The sequence below is a fragment of the Podarcis tiliguerta genome (assembly GCF_965153285.1).
Source record: "Podarcis tiliguerta genome assembly, chromosome: Z".
NCBI lineage: Eukaryota > Metazoa > Chordata > Lepidosauria > Squamata > Lacertidae > Podarcis > Podarcis tiliguerta.
Window position 1 is genome coordinate 13622516 of NC_139553.1, and position 16147 is coordinate 13638662.

General features: G+C 45.0%; 2 protein-coding genes across 21 annotated transcripts in view; both read left to right on the forward strand.

Moving 5' to 3' along the window:
* The window catches only part of LOC310669594 (uncharacterized protein), a 570356-nt gene that overhangs the window by 334748 nt on the left and 219461 nt on the right, over positions 1–16147 (forward strand). The gene's annotated exons all lie outside the window — the stretch shown is intronic.
* Positions 3712–16147, forward strand: part of PRRC2B (proline rich coiled-coil 2B) — a gene marked incomplete at its 3' end in the record, with an annotated part of 67803 nt that continues 55367 nt past the window's right edge. For 8 of the 20 annotated variants that reach the window (XM_083423300.1, XM_083423309.1, XM_083423302.1 and 5 more), the window contains exon 1: positions 3715–4000. Of the gene's footprint in view, positions 4001–16147 lie in introns of all 20 variants that reach the window. The other 12 variants (XM_083423296.1, XM_083423298.1, XM_083423299.1 and 9 more) reach the window with 4 other exon arrangements.

Sequence of the window (16147 nt, forward strand, 5' to 3'; positions counted from 1 at the left end):
TCCTGTCCCCCCAAAACAGTACTTTTGTCTTGTCAGGATTCAACCTCAACCTCAATCTGTTAGCAGCCATCCATCCCCCAACCGCCTCCAGACACTCACACAGACATTCACTGCCTTCACTGGTTCTGATTTAAAAGAGAGGTAGAGCTGGGTATCATCCACATATTGATGAACACCCAGCCCAAACCTCCTGATGATCTCTCCCAGCGGCTGCATGTAGATGTTGAAAAGCATGGGGGAGAGGACAGAACCCTGAGGCACCCCACAAGTGAGAGCCCAGGGTTCTGAACACTCATCCCCCCCCCCCACCACTTTCTGAACACGGCCCAGGAAGAAGGAGTGGAACCACTGAATGACAGTGCCCCCAGCTCCCAGCCCCTCAAGATGGTCCAGAAGGATGTTATGGTCAATGGTATAAATGCCGCTGCTCCAGTAGAACTAGGAAACAGCTCTCACCTTTGTCCCTAGCCCGCCAGAGATTATCAACCAGTGCGCCCAAGGCAGTTTCAGTCCCATGATGAGGCCTGAATCCTGACTGGAAGGGATCCAAACGGTCCGCTTCTTCCAGGCGTGCCTGGAGTTGTTCAGCAACCACATTAAGGGGGAGTAAAGGAGGAAATACCAGGAAAATCTGGTCTGCCTTAAAACATCCAGGATTACTTAAACTAAAAGGCTAAAACTAGCTTATCTAAGCTTCCTTTTTAAGTTGCAAAAGGATGGCACTCTGCTGAACTCACAAATGTGAGGAAGGAAGGACAATATCTAATTTAAAGTATCCTTTCCTAGCATGTATTCACATTCCAACAGGCTCTGGGTGCTGATGGGAGTTGTAGTCCAAAAAAGCTGGAGTGTACCAGATTGCAGTAGGCTGATCGAGATCAGGGCTAGGCAGAAAATAGCTTGTGATCTATCCAATGTGAATGACTTATCAGTTCATTTCATGTATGGGAGAACATACTATGCTCATTAATCTGAATGTATTACCTTCTTGTTTATTTTGAGATCTTTCTGCCCTATATGTTTGCAGAGAATAATTATTGGTGCTTCCGTTCCCTGTCTTTGATATGTCTCCTTGGAGATACACAGGAGATCTCTAGAGAATGTCTTATTGATAGGAATGGGTACGTGTAGGAGATGGTGTTAGAACAAGCCAGCTCCTGTCCCAAGGGAAGGAATAAGGGACTGTTTGTGTACACCATCTCTCTGTAATACAATAAAAATTAGAGAACATGGTATAGTGGATAGTGTTTATGGGTAGACTTGGGGTTAGTTCCCCGCTTTGCTACGAAGATTTCTGGGCGTCCTTAAGAATGTCATTTTACCTAGACCTGCTCAACCTTGCAAGGCTGTAGAAGGGATATGTTAAATAAGAGCTGTCAAGTAGTAAGTGCAGTAAAAGGGCACTGCATTACAAATGGGTTGTGACTCAATTAAAAGCACATTCTGCAACGAGGAAACTAAAATCTGACATTTGCTCAATGCAAACTGGATAGATATTGCAAATATTTGATCCTGTCATTCAGTCAGTCTTGGAGAGAGGTCCTTGCCCTGTGGCCAAGTGCAGGCTGGAAACATTTGCAAGTTCAGCCCAAAATGCTGCGTTAGACTGGCTTTCTAACTCAGCAAGGCTCTTTAAAAAGCAGAGCTGGGAACCAATGTGGTGTAGCGGATACAGTGTCCGAATAGGATCTGGGAGACCAGGGTTCAAATCCCCACTTGGCCATAAAGCTTACTGGGTGACCTTGGGCCTGTCCCTGTCACTGAAGCTAACCTACCTCACAGGGTAGTTGTGGGGATTAAATGGAAAAAGGGGAGAACCATGTATACCACTTTGAGCTCCTTGGAAAAAAGGTGGGGTTTAAATGCAATATATAAAATAATGATAATGATAATAACTCTATTGTATCATATAACTGCCTTTGCTATGAGGATGGGCATTAGCTCAGTGAAACTGCATCTGATTTACATGCAGAAGGTGCCAGGTTTAATTCTCAGTATCGGGATCTCCCGGTAGGGCTGGGAATGCCCCCTGCCTAAAGTCCTGGACAGCAGCTGCTTGTCTGTGGTTTTCAATCAGTGTGCCGTGGCACCCTGGGGTGACTTGAGGAACATTCAGGGGGCCTCCAGTGGGTCGCCCTTTCATTAACTTGCAGCCCGTATCTTCATGCATATATCCCTATCTCCCCATGTTTATCTCCCCAGGGGCAGAATGGGGGAATTCCTACTTACACATGTCCTGTAACGGAACCCCAGTGTAAGCGCCTCCCATAGGGGTGCCATAGAAAGAATGTGGTTGGTCAAGGGAGAAGTGGACAAAAAGGTTGAAAACCACAGGTGTAGATAATACTGAGCTACTTAGACCAATAGTCTGAGCTAGTATTTAGCACTTTCTTATGTTCCTATGGTTGGGACGGTTCTGTTGCCTTACAGCTCTCTACTAATCATGTGTATTTGGAAGACAGTCCTGTTGAACGCAGTAGTTCTTGCTTCCAGGTAGGTAAGCTAAGGATTCAAGAGCCTTAGTTTTTAATGTAAATTAAGGGCTGCATCCAATGCTAGCTTTGCTCAGGAACAGACCCAACGCAAAAAATAAAATTAAAAAATGGACATGACTTACTTTCATCCATTAATTTCAGTGGGTTTATTCTGAGTAGAGTTTAGCTGAACACAATCTACTTTTTGTGACTGCATTTTTGTAAGTTTTTTTTAGAATTGTTTTTAATTGATGAATTTTGCTTATACGTTGCCTTTCTCCTAGTCAGAGACCAGAAGAGGCTCACAGCATAAATTAAAACAGATACAACTAAAACTAAAACACATTATAAACATAAACATTAAAAACATTTTAAATGTTGTATTTTAAATTATCGTAACCCACCCTGGGACTTTAGGGCAAAGGGCAAATAACAAAACAACTGTTGTAAACAAAATCTGCCCTTTGCTTATGGGGTATCCAAGAGCCTGTATAAAGTCCTTAAGTGGGTTCCCTATCGGTAGGAGAAAATAACAGGCCAACCAGAGAATATTGAGAAGCAACGCAGGTAGTAAGCCTGATCTTTATTAAAGTTGTTGCAACAGGGTGCTCTCCTCACACGCAGGAGGACCCAGAACAAAGGTCTGCCCGCCCTTATATAGACATTTTAAATTGCCCACCCTGCAGTCCAAGATCATCCCCAGAAACATCATACCTACATCACGGAAGGGGTGTAGCCCAAGACCACCCCACAGATGCATCATACCTACATTATAGAAAAGGTGGTCTACAGCAGAAATCTGAGTGCGTTGTTTATCTCCTATCTGGCAGGTTACCTGTTAATGGTCACTTGACTGGATTACCTGGGGAGCCTGGCCAGTCTTTTGTTATGATAACTACTTAGTTCCTATTCATACACAAACATACTCTTAAGACAGGATTTGTGAAGGCTTTTCCATTTTCCTTCAACCTTGCAGAGAAATATTTGAGGTCAATTTGGGAGGGACAAAATGGTTTCAGGACTTTTTCTGTGGGGTGTCAGACATGTGGTTTATATATGCAGTTATGAGCATTATATATATATATGTAAGAATTATATATATATATATATATGCTTAATTTTGTTGGGATCAGGTCCATTCTTTCTGTCTTTCTCTTTTCCCCTCTCTGATCTGCTCTCCCACCCATTTTTCCCCCTTTTATTTCTTTCTGTTCTTTTCCCTTCATCCCTCCTCAGCCAAAGCGCCCTGCTTTCCCCGGCGGGCCCGGCAGGCGCCGCTGTCCCGTTTCGCAGGCCTGGCCGCTGCGGGTTCAGCTGTTCACTCCAGCCCGGGGATTGACAGGCCTTTTCGCAGGAGGCGGAGGAGGCGGAGGCAACCATAGCAGACACTGAGAGGCAGTCGCGAGAAGCCTGGGAGGTCGCCGCCGCCTCTGCCTTGCAATCCGCAGCCATCCTGACCCCCGAGCCCCCGAGCTCCCCCGCCAGCCGGCTCCCCAGGCACATTTGGCTCCCTACAACCACAACAGGTGGGTATTGGGGGGCTCAGGATGCAGTTCGGGGGCTTTTCTGTGGGGCGAGGTGGGAGGCCGGGCAGTTATAAAATGGAGACTGAGGAAGGAAAGCGAAGGAGTGAAGTAGGCCAGGTTTTCCCCCACCTCAGGGGCGGAGGGGAATGTTTTTTACCATCCCCCCAACAATCCCATTAGCTCTCCCCACCTACCCCCCTTTTTTGGCCCTTAAAGGGGTCGCAGGCCCCCCTTCCATATTTGACTTATTTCAGACTCTGCTGACCCCATTTTGTTTGTTTTTGTTTTGCAAATGCAAAGCAGACCTCCATCCAGTTTTGATGCCTCCATGCAAAAGAAAAAAAAAATCCAGAGCAACACCCAAATATGCATTTGGTTTAAGTCATTTTAGGGGTTATGAAATTATTGTTAGGTGCTCCTTGCTATTGCTGTTGCTATTAATTTGTGGTGGAGAGAGGGAATTGGAAGGTTTTGCAAGGGAGAATTGATGAAAGGGCGTTGGTTCCCCACCCCCCTCTGAAGTTTCAATAACAAACCGTGCAATTGTAATGATCGTTATTACTGCAAAATTGTGCGATGCTGATTTCAGGGATGGAGAATGGAGGTTTGTCCTTGGTTTTGGAGAAGATGTGGGCCAGTTAACACCCACCTCTTTCTATTCTCTGCCCCCCCCCCCCGCCGCTTCAAAACCAAAACATAAATGAGAGTGACTGAATATATTTCGGGTGTGCTGGATTGGGAGAGTCTTGACTTTTAATTAGTGTGTTGCCTTTCAGCGTTGCCATTTTGCCCAGGCTTCTGTTTTGCTTTTAAATCCATCTCTGCCTTCCATTGTTTTGGCCGTGCGATGTGGTTGTGGAAGGCCTGGATATGTATATCTACGTGTGTGTGTGTGTGTGTCTGTGTGTGTCCCCTGTGACTGAAACTGCAAAACTGTTTCTTACCTTAGATATCGGTCTCTGACATGCCATACATGTAAAACGTGTGTGTGTGTGTGTGTGTGTGTGTGTATGCATCTTTTAAAATAGCAACCGACATCACTCTTCCATTACGACACACCTGATTGTATACAGAAATTGGCATTTTTGGCGGGGAAGGGCACACTTTAAATAAGGTAATAAGAATTTTATTATTATTATTTCAAATGCAGAAAGATGAGGATTCTTTAATTTTTTTAAAAAAAGAAAGAATTTTGAATCTCAACGGAATTTCAGAAGTTTGGGTCTGATCTTTTTCATTGGTTGTGTTGTGATCCTGTTGCGGCTTCTTATGGGGGGTGGGCAGGATCCTGGCCCAGAGACTAAAAGTGGAAGAGAGGAAATGAAGGAAAGTCTTGCTTTGAGAAATGAGTGACATTAAGTGTGTGTGTGGTGTGGTGTAATGAATGTTGGAAGTATATTGTTGGGTGATGTTACCCTCTACTGTGAGACTGGTGCGTGTGAATGGCTGTTAGTTTTTCTGATGTGGTCAGTCTCTCCCCCCCCCCCCGCCCTTTTGTAGATCAAATTAGAATTTTAAATCTGTTCTTTAAGAACTGTGCATTTAATGGGTTTGTAGGGAGAACACGCCCCTCTTTCCTGTGTCTTTTTGGGGCTACAAATCATGGTTTTCGTTCCCAAAGTTGTGCAGCTTCCCAGCTGTGAAATGGTGATGATGAAACAAGAGAACATTTGGGAAGTTGGATCTGTCTATGCCTTCAAGATGGTCACTGTGTGTCGCATCCAAAATTCTACTGTCAATGGCTGTCGCTGTAATACAAAATGAGAATTGTGACAATCGAATTTTTTTTATTGTCGTCTTTGATCAATACCTCTTTAAGCTTTTTTTTGGGGGGGGCATGATGAAAGGCACAAAAGGTGGTGCTACTTTTTTCTCAGGATGATGGCCTGTGTTTAAGAGTGCTTCTTATTTTCTTGAGCTGGCTTCTAGCAGGTAGAATTGCTGGGGTGTTTTTTTGGTGGAATGTTACATTAGATCTCTTCTCCAGTGCTGAGCAGTCACAGGCAGTCATTGATTTCTGTTAGCACCTAGCTTTCACACATTTTTCCAAAGTCAAGCATTTAAAGATCCAGAGCCACAGGTAAAATTGAGACGGGTGGGCTATGAAACTGTATATAAATATCAATAAACTCTGCTTGCCTTTTGCAGATACAGATACATGTTCTTTTACTGGTTAAAGCTTGAAAGTTCCTCTCCCCCCTGCCCCCACCCTAGCCTAGTATTTGGGGTATATTCCCCATGTAGAGAGAGAGAGATGAAAGCCTCTCTTTTGGACTTTTTCTTGTAATCACGATGCCTTGGACCACAAGCGTGCTAAATGTTTGATTTTTGGGATGGAGTGGAAGGAGCTTAGCCAATGTGGGGTACACTTCATTCCTCCCCCCTCTGCTTTTTGCGATAGAAGGGTTATCAGTATCCCAGTTCTGAAATTGGTTGGTAATTGGGAAGGTGTCCTTGAACAGTCCGCATCTGCCTTGTGACCATTCCTGGTCCATGTTATGGTCTGGCTGGAAATGGCTCCTCCTATGTGTGTTGGGGTTAAAGATAGTGGACTTGTTTGGGCATCACCCTAAATCTGTGCCTCTCTCTATGTCATTATGCTCCAACTCCCATTAATCCACATGGCCAGTGGTCAAAGATGATGGAATGAGAGCTGTAGTCCAATGATAGCTGGAGGGCCTCAGGTGTTCTTCACACTGGTGCTAAGCCATACTTGTCCCTGGGTAAGGTGGGTGGGGCTGCTCACCTGTCAGTCACATTGACTTCAGGTGACTTCAGGGCTTGCCAATAGTGTTTAGTGCTTTGAAGTGCTGCCGATCAAAAGATTGTTGATGCTTCAAAGCGCTAAGGAGGGCTCTTTATAAGCCCCTTCAAGGATTGACCAGTTATGGAATTTTCCATGGGAAGCATAACAGCACAGCCAAACCCAGGAAGCTTTAAGTCAGTTCCTATCCATTGCTAGCACTAACTTCAAGCCCTGCTTTCTATTGGGTCCAGCTGTGCTGAGGAGCTCCCCATGGGATACTCAGGAATATATCTGATCCCAGGTGACCTGCTCTTGCCACTGATCAGCTGATTGACAGGGAGTGCAAGCCTCCCTTGTCATTGCACTTTAAGGCTCCTGATCACACAATGGCAGCTGCATCTTCACCTGCCCCATACCTTATGTCACGGATAATGTGAGAGGTGGGGCGGGTGGGTGTGATTTGGGAAACAGCCTCATGGGCCAAATTGGGAGCCAAGCTGAGCCTTATTAGCTTATTTATCTGAGTTTCTAACACTGGATCTGTTGCTCCAAAACAGAGGGAAATATTAAAGTAGACCAGTTAAGACCAGAAATGTGAAGTCCTGGGGTGGTGATGGAATGGTATGGGGGGGAATTTCTTTGTTTCCCCCCCTCCCTAAACCTAGGGTTATATCCAGTGTAGTGCTACATGAGGAATTTGTTTGCACAGCAGAGTATTCTCCTCACTCCCCAAAATCAGCCTTAGGCGTTCCCCCAACCTTCTGGAGCAGAATTGGTGCGAGTGCAAAAGGAAAAGAGGATGGAAAGTCCCATTGCACAAGCAGAAATCATAAGAATGTAAGATGAGCCCTCAGGGTTAGGCCAATGGCCTATCTAGCCCAGCATCCTGTTATCACAGTGGCCAACCAGAGGCCTGTGGGAAACCTTCAAGCAGGACCCGAGCACAAGCCTTCTCTCTGCCTGCGTTTTCCAGCAACTGGTAGTACAGCCTCCAGCTGTGGAGGCAGAGCACACCTATAATGGCTATTAGGCAAATCCTTGCACTGATGGGACATTTGAGTTGAATACTGCCCTTAAAATTTATAGATGAGCATTATTTTTTGTTTGGGGGGGGAGAGGATGAGTCTGTTGAGGGCTATTATTCATGGTAGCCAAATGGAACTTCCATGCTCAGCACAGTATACCTCTCCCATGCCAGGTACGGTTGGTCGACAGACCGTTCGTGAGAGTGCAGGCTCTCCATGTTTCTTGTATCGTCTGCTTTTGGTTGAAATAGTGTAAGATTTTGGCCTGCTTTTTCTTGGGGGCGTTTCTGCAGCTTGTGTAAGAGAAATTCCTAGTTCTTTATAACTCTGAGTACCATCCCCGGACTAGATTTGGGTTACTTTGTCCCCTCCATATATTTGAGGGCTTTGTTTGAAGGAAACTCTGAGTGTTGTAATTAGCCTCAAATAGCTTTAGATAACTTTGAGGAGTTTTGGATGGTTTCAGCGGGATTTCAAAGGGGCTTTCGAAGAGCCTCAAAGGAAGGGAGGATGTTTAGAATGCCATCTGGTGACTCCCGCAGTCCTTATCTGTGGCTGAGGTATAAGCTTGTTTTCTGGGAGTGTGTCTTGTATTATTTTTTAAAAGCTCCTACTCCCTCTGCTGAGGCTCACAGGAGACTTGCTTCAGGCACCATCTTCTTTCTCCTCTGTATACTTTTCAATATCAGGTGTTGTTGACAAACTGCATAAAGGCTGTTGCCTTTAGGCTCAGGTTTGGGCTTCTCAGGTGTATCTGGATGGCTTCTGTTGAATTCTGACTGCTGAATTTGCTGCACTGATGCAGCAGGAAAACATTTTATAAGCAGGGCCAGGGGACCTGTGACCCTCTGGCCTTTCCAGGTACCTAGGAAACTGCCTTATACAGAGTCAGACCATTGACCCATCTAGCTAAGCAGACTTGGCGGGAACTCTCCAGGATTTCAGGAAAAGGAACTTTCCCAGCCCTTCCTGGAATAGTTGCCATTGGTGATTGAACATGGGACTTTCTGCATGCAAAGCAGATGCTCCCCCACTAAGCTACAACCCTTTCATAGGGTTTTCTGATAACTCTTGGGAGGTTTCCCTGCTGCTCCTGCCTCCTGCCTAGGCCCTAGCTAGGATCAAGAATGGGGAAACTATGGAATTTTCTGCCGTAAGATTTGGTGGCCACCAGGTTCAGGAACATAAGGAGAGCCCTGCTGAATCAGACCAAAGGCCTATCTAGTCCAGCATCCTCTTTTCCACAGCAGCCGAATGAAAGCCCCAGTGGGAAGCCTACAAGCTGGACATAAGAACAATTGACTTTTCTTGCAGGTGTTGCCCAGTGACTGCTATTCAGGGACACACTGTCTCTCATTCTGAAGGCCCTGTAACAGCAAACGGGACTAGCAGCCATTGGAAAGCAGAATAGGCAAATTCACAGAAAACCAGGCTATCGGTGTTTGCTAGCCATGGTGGCTATATGCCACCTCCAGAATCAGAAACACTATGAAGTGCTGAGGAGGAGCACCAGAAGAGAGTGCTATTGGCCGTATGGCCTGCTTGTGGGCTTCGCTGTTGGCCACTGTTGGGAGAGAAAATACTGGGGTTGATGGGCATTTGACATGATTTGCTCCAAAATGTAGTGGCCACCGACTTGGATGGCTTTAGAAGAGGACTGACAGATGAATCAAGGATAAGACTATCAGTGGCTACTAGCCGTGGTGACGATGCTGTGCTTCCACAGTCAGAGATGCTTCCAAAAAACAGTTGCTGGAATCGTGTGCCCCTTTCTGACAACATCAAGCTAACAATCAAGATAGACAAGACTGTTGATACCAAGGAGCTTAATTAGACAGATCTGTCTTATTTAGACAAGCTCATGGAGGTAAAAGGCTATCAGTAGCTTCCTAGGGTCCTCCAGCTATGGGGCAGCTAGGTAGGTAAATAAGTATGGGGAAAGCAAAATGTCACTTAGAGACAGATCTGCAATATTTTCCTTGAAACTTGCATTTGTTTTCTTCTGGATTGTTTCACTTGATGTTTTAATGTGTTGTAAACTGCTTTGAGATTTTTTTCTTTTAAAATGTGGATGATACCCAGAGCTATCTCTCCTTTAAATCAGAACCAGTGAAGGCAGTGAATGTCCTGTGTGAGTGTCTGAAGGCAGTTGGAGGAAATGATGGTGGTTAATGAATTGAGGTTGAATCCCGACAAGACGGAAGTACTGTTTTTGGAAGACAGGGTGTGGGCGGGTGTATGGGACTCCTTGCTCCTGAATGGGGTAACTGTGCCCCTGAATGACCAGGTGCACAGCCTGGGAGTCACTTTGGACTCACAGGTGTCCATGGGGGCACAGGTCATTTCTGTGTCTAGAGCAGCTGTCTTCCAGCTCCATCTGGTACCATGGGCGTAGCCAGGATTTTTGCTGTGGGGGGGGCAGGCCTTTGTTAGGGGGGGCAGAACATCAGTTTGCTATGTATTTTTATTTATTTTTATTGATTTAGGGGGGCATCTGCCCCCCCGGCTACGCCCATGTCTGGTATGCCAGCTGAGACCCTACCTGCCCACAGACTGTTTCGCCATAGTGGTACGTGCTCTGATTTATCTCCATCTTGGACTTCAATGTCATCTACATGAGGCTACCTTTGAAGGAGACTTGGAAACTACAACTAATCCAGAATGTGGCTGCTAGACAGGTGACTAGGAGTGGCCTCCGGACCATATAACGCTGGTCCTAAAGGGTTTTCATGGGCTCCTAGTACGTTTCTGAACACAACTCAAAGTGCTGGTGCTCATCTTTAAATCCCTAAGTGGCCTTGGCCCAGTATACCTGAAGGAGCGTCTCTACCCCCATTGTTCAGCCCAAACACTGAGGTCTACCTCCTGGGGTCTTCTGACAGTTCCCTCACTGCGAGAAGTGAAGTTACAGGGAACGAGGCAGAGGGCCTTCTTGGCAGCGGTGCCCTCCCTGTGGAATGCTCTCTATGTCAAGGAGATGAAGAACTTTTAGAAGACATCTGAAGGCAGCCCTGTATCAGGAAGTTTTTAGTATTTGACGTTTTATTATGTTTTTATATGTGCAGGAAGCCACCCAGAATGGCTGGGGAAACCTAGTCGGATGGATGGGTGGCTTATTATTATTATTATTATTAGGTATAGAAAGTAAATAATTCTTAATAATAATAATCCCTGCCATAAAAAAGGCACCTAGATATATTGTGACTGTCACCCAGGTTTAAGGTGCCATTTGGCAATTAGCTGAAATATCTGTTTCTAACACTGCTCCCTGCTTGTGGAATGCTCTCCCAAGGGAGGCCCTACTGGCGTCATCGCTGTCTGTTTATAAGCACCAGGCACAAATACTGTTCTTTACCAAGGCCTTTACCCCTAGTTTGCAAAGTAATTGGTTATATCCTTGGCCTTTCCTCCCATTCATCCTTTTAGTTTAGTTTAGTTGAGGTGGATTTATCTTTTAAAATATTTTGGTTTTTATATTCATGGATTAGTATTTTAGGTCTAGTATTTATATTTTGTTTTAATATTTCTTCTGATTCCTTATATAGTGGTGCCTCGCAAGATGAAATTAATTTGTTCTGCAAGTTTTTTCGTCTTGCGAAGCACGGTTTCCCATAGGAAATGCATTGATGGTTTCCCATAGGAATGCATTGACGGTTTTAAGAAAAAGGCGCAAGACGTTTTCGTCTTGCGAAGCAAGCCCATAGGGAAATTCGTCTTGCGAAGCAAGTCAAAAAACAAAAAACTCTTGCGTCTTGTGAGTTTTTCGTCTTGCGAGGCATTCGTCTTGCGAGGTACCACTGTATCTACCTTCCATAGGATCATAGAATTGTAGAGTTGGAAGGGACCCCAAGGATGATCTATTCCAACCCCCTGCAATGTAGGAATCTCAGCTAAAGCATCCATGACAGATGGCCATCCAACCTCTACTTAAAAACCTCCAGTGAAGGAAAGTCCATTGCTTTTCTCATTTTATGCCCACTTAAGAAACTGTTGTTTGCATTGGAATACCAGGCATGAAATCCTCCTCCTGGGTATAAAGGATTACCTAAAGCCTTGGCAATAGGAATTTTGGGTTGTATCCAGAGTAGACCCATTAAAATTTATGGATCTAACTTAGTCAAGATAGGCTCTGAGGTTCTCGGTTCTGAGAAGGACTAGCACTGGATATAACCCTTTCTCTCTCCCTGCCCCTATCTTAAACCTTGTGTTTGTTTTCCTTTGCCGCTAATCTTAACAGTTGTGAAGATAAGCTTCCACTTCTGACCTGGATACATGCCAGGGCAGTGTAGATGTGTTTCTGTGCTCCAGTTCATTTGCAACAGAAGGGGTAGAGAATGGGATTTGGCCAGGAGCCCAGATTGTTATCTCCTCCACACATAACTGATGGGCCAAATCTGGAAGATGGGCAGTGTCCCCCACCTGGCAATCACATGACATTACAATGAGACATTGGTGGGGGGGGCGGGGGCATGGAAGCTGTGGAATCGTTTCACAGGCAGTGGCAATGTCACAGGACTGAGTGTCAGGCTCTTTGTTTGCTCCGCTTCAATGAAATACTTTACAGTTTCTTGTTGCATCTGAACTAGCAAACTATGGTTTGAGCTTGCCTTCAAAACCAGGATTCCAAACCACCATGGTTTGGCATTCCATCTGAACTGAAGCTCTGTGAGCGTTGGCAATTTTATCATTTCCATTCCCTGGTTGGAAGCTGAATTTTGTGTATGGGTGTGAGGAAGATGCCTTATTCATATGTGGCTGAGCAGTGATTTGAACCCGGACATTCCATTCTATTCTCTCTGGTGAGAGTGGCAGAGCACATGCTTTGCATGTAGAAGGTCCCAGGTTCCACTCCTGGCTTCTCCAGGTAATAAGATCAGGGTAGCAGGTGAGAGCCTTCTGCCCAAGCACCTAGAGCAGGAGTGTGGAATAGCTGAAGTAAGTATTCCAGTTAGCAAACTTTTTTTGGAAGCCGAACGTCCAATATGGCTTCCGATTGAGGAAGCTCCTGCAGCCAATCAGAAGCCACATCTTGGTTTTCGAACCTTTTCAGAAGTAGAATGGACTTCTGGAACAGATTCTGTTCGAGAACCAAGGTACGACTGTACTGTGTTAGCACTGGGCATGGGGCAGGGCTGTGGGTCTTGGGAAAACAGCCTTGCAGGCCTAGTTTGTCCCATGGGCTGGAGGTTTCCCACCACTGAATGGGCAGTACCAGGCTAGATGGGCAAACAGTGTGTCCTAATATAAGGCAGTTTCCAGTGTTTCCTCTGCATCTGCTTGCTGTTGCTTTTGGCAAGCGTTTCGGGTGAGATTGGCAAGTGGCCCTTAGTTCTGAACTGCTGGGTTAGGATTTTTCTAAAGACTGTCGATAATGTGTGGGTGGGTGTTTTCTAATTGCCACCTTGCAAAATCAGCCCATAGGTGTTTTCTTACCCACCTGTCCACATGCACCTGTGCCAAATCATTTGTTGCCCATCAACAGCCTTCAGGGGGAGAGAAGTAATAACGGTCTCTCCTCTGATTTCCAAATGTTGTCCTACCTGGTAGACTCTCCCTCATCACCCTGAAGCTAGATACCTCAGGGACATTGTGTGCTCCTTTCTTGAATTTCCAGCTTACATTTTAAAAAGTCAAGTGGCTAGCCCTCGTGGATATGAATTTTGAAAAGTGTGCAGACAGTTTTTGTGCTCAGTTGCTTGTGTAGACTTTAACCTTTTGCTTTTTCTGGGCTACTAATGTTTTGGCCACCAGTGGCAAAGAACTAAGCCCTTATTTTTAAATTTTAAGCAATGTTTAGTACAATTAAATAACCTTGTTAAGTTACCTCTATTTGTTTTCTGGTTGCTCCCCATTGATTCCACATCCCTTGCACCCTGTACCAAGATCAGTGATAGAGGATACGGTTTGCTTCCATGGTGAAAGGGAAAAGGTAGGAGGACACTTTTTGTTCTGGCCCTTGACAGATTTATCCCAAAGGTGATGTGGAGCTTAACAACTCCAACCCTTGATCTGCACAATTTTTTGTGAGCTGCAAGGAGGAAATTGGAAGCCCTTGCTTCCATTTTTACTAATGGAAATGTCTCATTGTGTCCAAACTGTTGTTTAAAACTGTATGGTTTCTTGAAGCCAGGGTCATTAACCATGGTTTGAAAGTGGGGGGAAATCCAATGTAAATTGGGCTAATTTGTATTGTAAGATAACCTGATGCCCCCAGGGAGCAATCCCGTTCAGCACATTTATTTTACTTGTACGTTGGTACTTCAGTTGACGAACTTAATCCATTCTGGAAGTCCGTTCTTAAACCAAAACCGTTCTTAAACCGAGGTACCACTGTACTTAGTAAACAAACAAACAAACAAACAAATAAATAAATTGAAATGGCCAGACTTGTCTAAATATTGTTGTTGCACTTTGCATCTGTTCATGATACTCATTAGCTTACAAAATGGAAAATCTGCAGAAAAACGGGGGGAATATTTTTTTCACTTTCCACTCAAATCCAGCCTAGAGTTACCCTCATAGCACCTCAAAGCTAGGTTAGCCATTCTCTGTTCTAGACAGTTGCTAGTATCAGACCTCATTGGCTTCTGCAAGGTGACAGCAACTATGTCTTTCATGGTGGCTGTCCTGTCCTCTCTCGTGTGGGTATCCCATATGGTGTCCTTTGGGCATTAGACTACAGTGTCCATTATACCTGACCATCGGCTGTGCTGGCTTCAAAAGGTAGTGAAGGCTGTCACCTTGAAAGGATTTAAAAGAGGGTTAGATGAATTCATGCAGGAAAAGGCTATTGTTGGCTACTAGTCATGAAGACTGTGTTCATCACCATCCACTGTCGGAAGCCTCTGGGTGCCAATTGCTAGGAATTGCAAGTGGGGAGATTGCTGTTGCCCTCATGTCCTGCCTCCCAAAGGCATTTGCAAGAAGACGACTAGGTGGGCCATTGGCCTTTTCGAACATGGCTTTTCTTACTATCTTTTGGCTGGGATTGACGGGTTCTAGTGGCACTATACTCTATTGTATACCACAATTAAACTTTGCCTAGGCGCCTCCCCTCCAGTGAAATTTATTATTATTATTTATTTCATTTCTATGTCACTTTACAGTTTAAATAAAAAAAATCTTAAAACAATTCACAACACATTAAAACATCAAATAAAACAATCCAGAATAAAACAAATGCAAGCTTCAAGGAAAATATTGCAGATCCTTCTCTAAGTGACATTTTGCTTTCTCCCATACTTATTTAACTTAATAGCTGCTCCATAACAGAAGGACTCTAGGAAGTCAGTGTGGTGTAGTGTGGTGTAGTGCTTAGAGTAACGGACTAGGACCTGGGAGATCAGGGTTCAAATCCCCACTCTGTCATGAACCTCCCTGAGTGACCTTGGGTCAGTCACAGCCTCCATACCTACCTCACAGGGTCGTTGTAGGGATTAATTGGGGGAATGAACCATGTGCTCTTTGGAGAAAAAGGTGGGATATAAATGCAGCAAATAAGCTCTTCTGCTTACCTGTTTTAAGAAAGGTGGAGGGATCAGCCAGATGGAGATGTCAGTTGCTAGCCTGGCATCCAGAGACCTCCATGTGGTCACAGTCGGACCTGTGCCAGTTGCAAAATAGGCCTGGTGCCTAGAGAATTTTGGACACTGTAGAGTGGTGACCCAATATGAACATTTTCTGCCATTTTCCCTGCACTGTCAGGTGCCCATTTTGCTCTGTGATCATCAACTGCTTTACACATCTTTCAAAGGCACATTTTTTGCTCAGGGTTTCCTGGTGGTCCATAAGACTGGACCGTGTTGTCTCTGAATTCTTGTTTTTATAATGCTGCTATACTTTTTGAAAGATGCTATTTTATTGCTGTTTATTCTGTATATTGCGTAGGGCTTTTAAATTATGAAGTGCTTTATAAATACTGATAAATAAACCTTTGGTGGGCTCTGTTGGCTGTACCTTATGAGGTAGAAGGTCAGCAAACTTTTTCAGCAGGGGGCTGGTCCACTGTCCCTCAGACCTTGTGGGGGCCCCGGACTATTATTTTGGAGGGGGGGAGAACGAATTCCTATGCCCCACAAATAACCCAGATGCATTTTAAATAAAAGGACACATTCAACTCATGTAAAAACACGCTGATTCCTGGACTGTGGGCCAGATTTAGAAGGCAATTGGGCCGGATCTGGCCCCCGGGCCTAAGTTTGCCTACCCATGATGTAGAGCTCTCAAGGTAATCACCAGCACTTTGACTGTTTCTGGAAGCATCTTGGTAACCAGAGCTGATGTGAAAGTTGTGGCTATAGAGAATAAGAATAAGAATTGTACGTGCTTCAGTCAATCTGGCTGGTTCTAGCAGGTGCCTTTCATTCATGCCCAGCA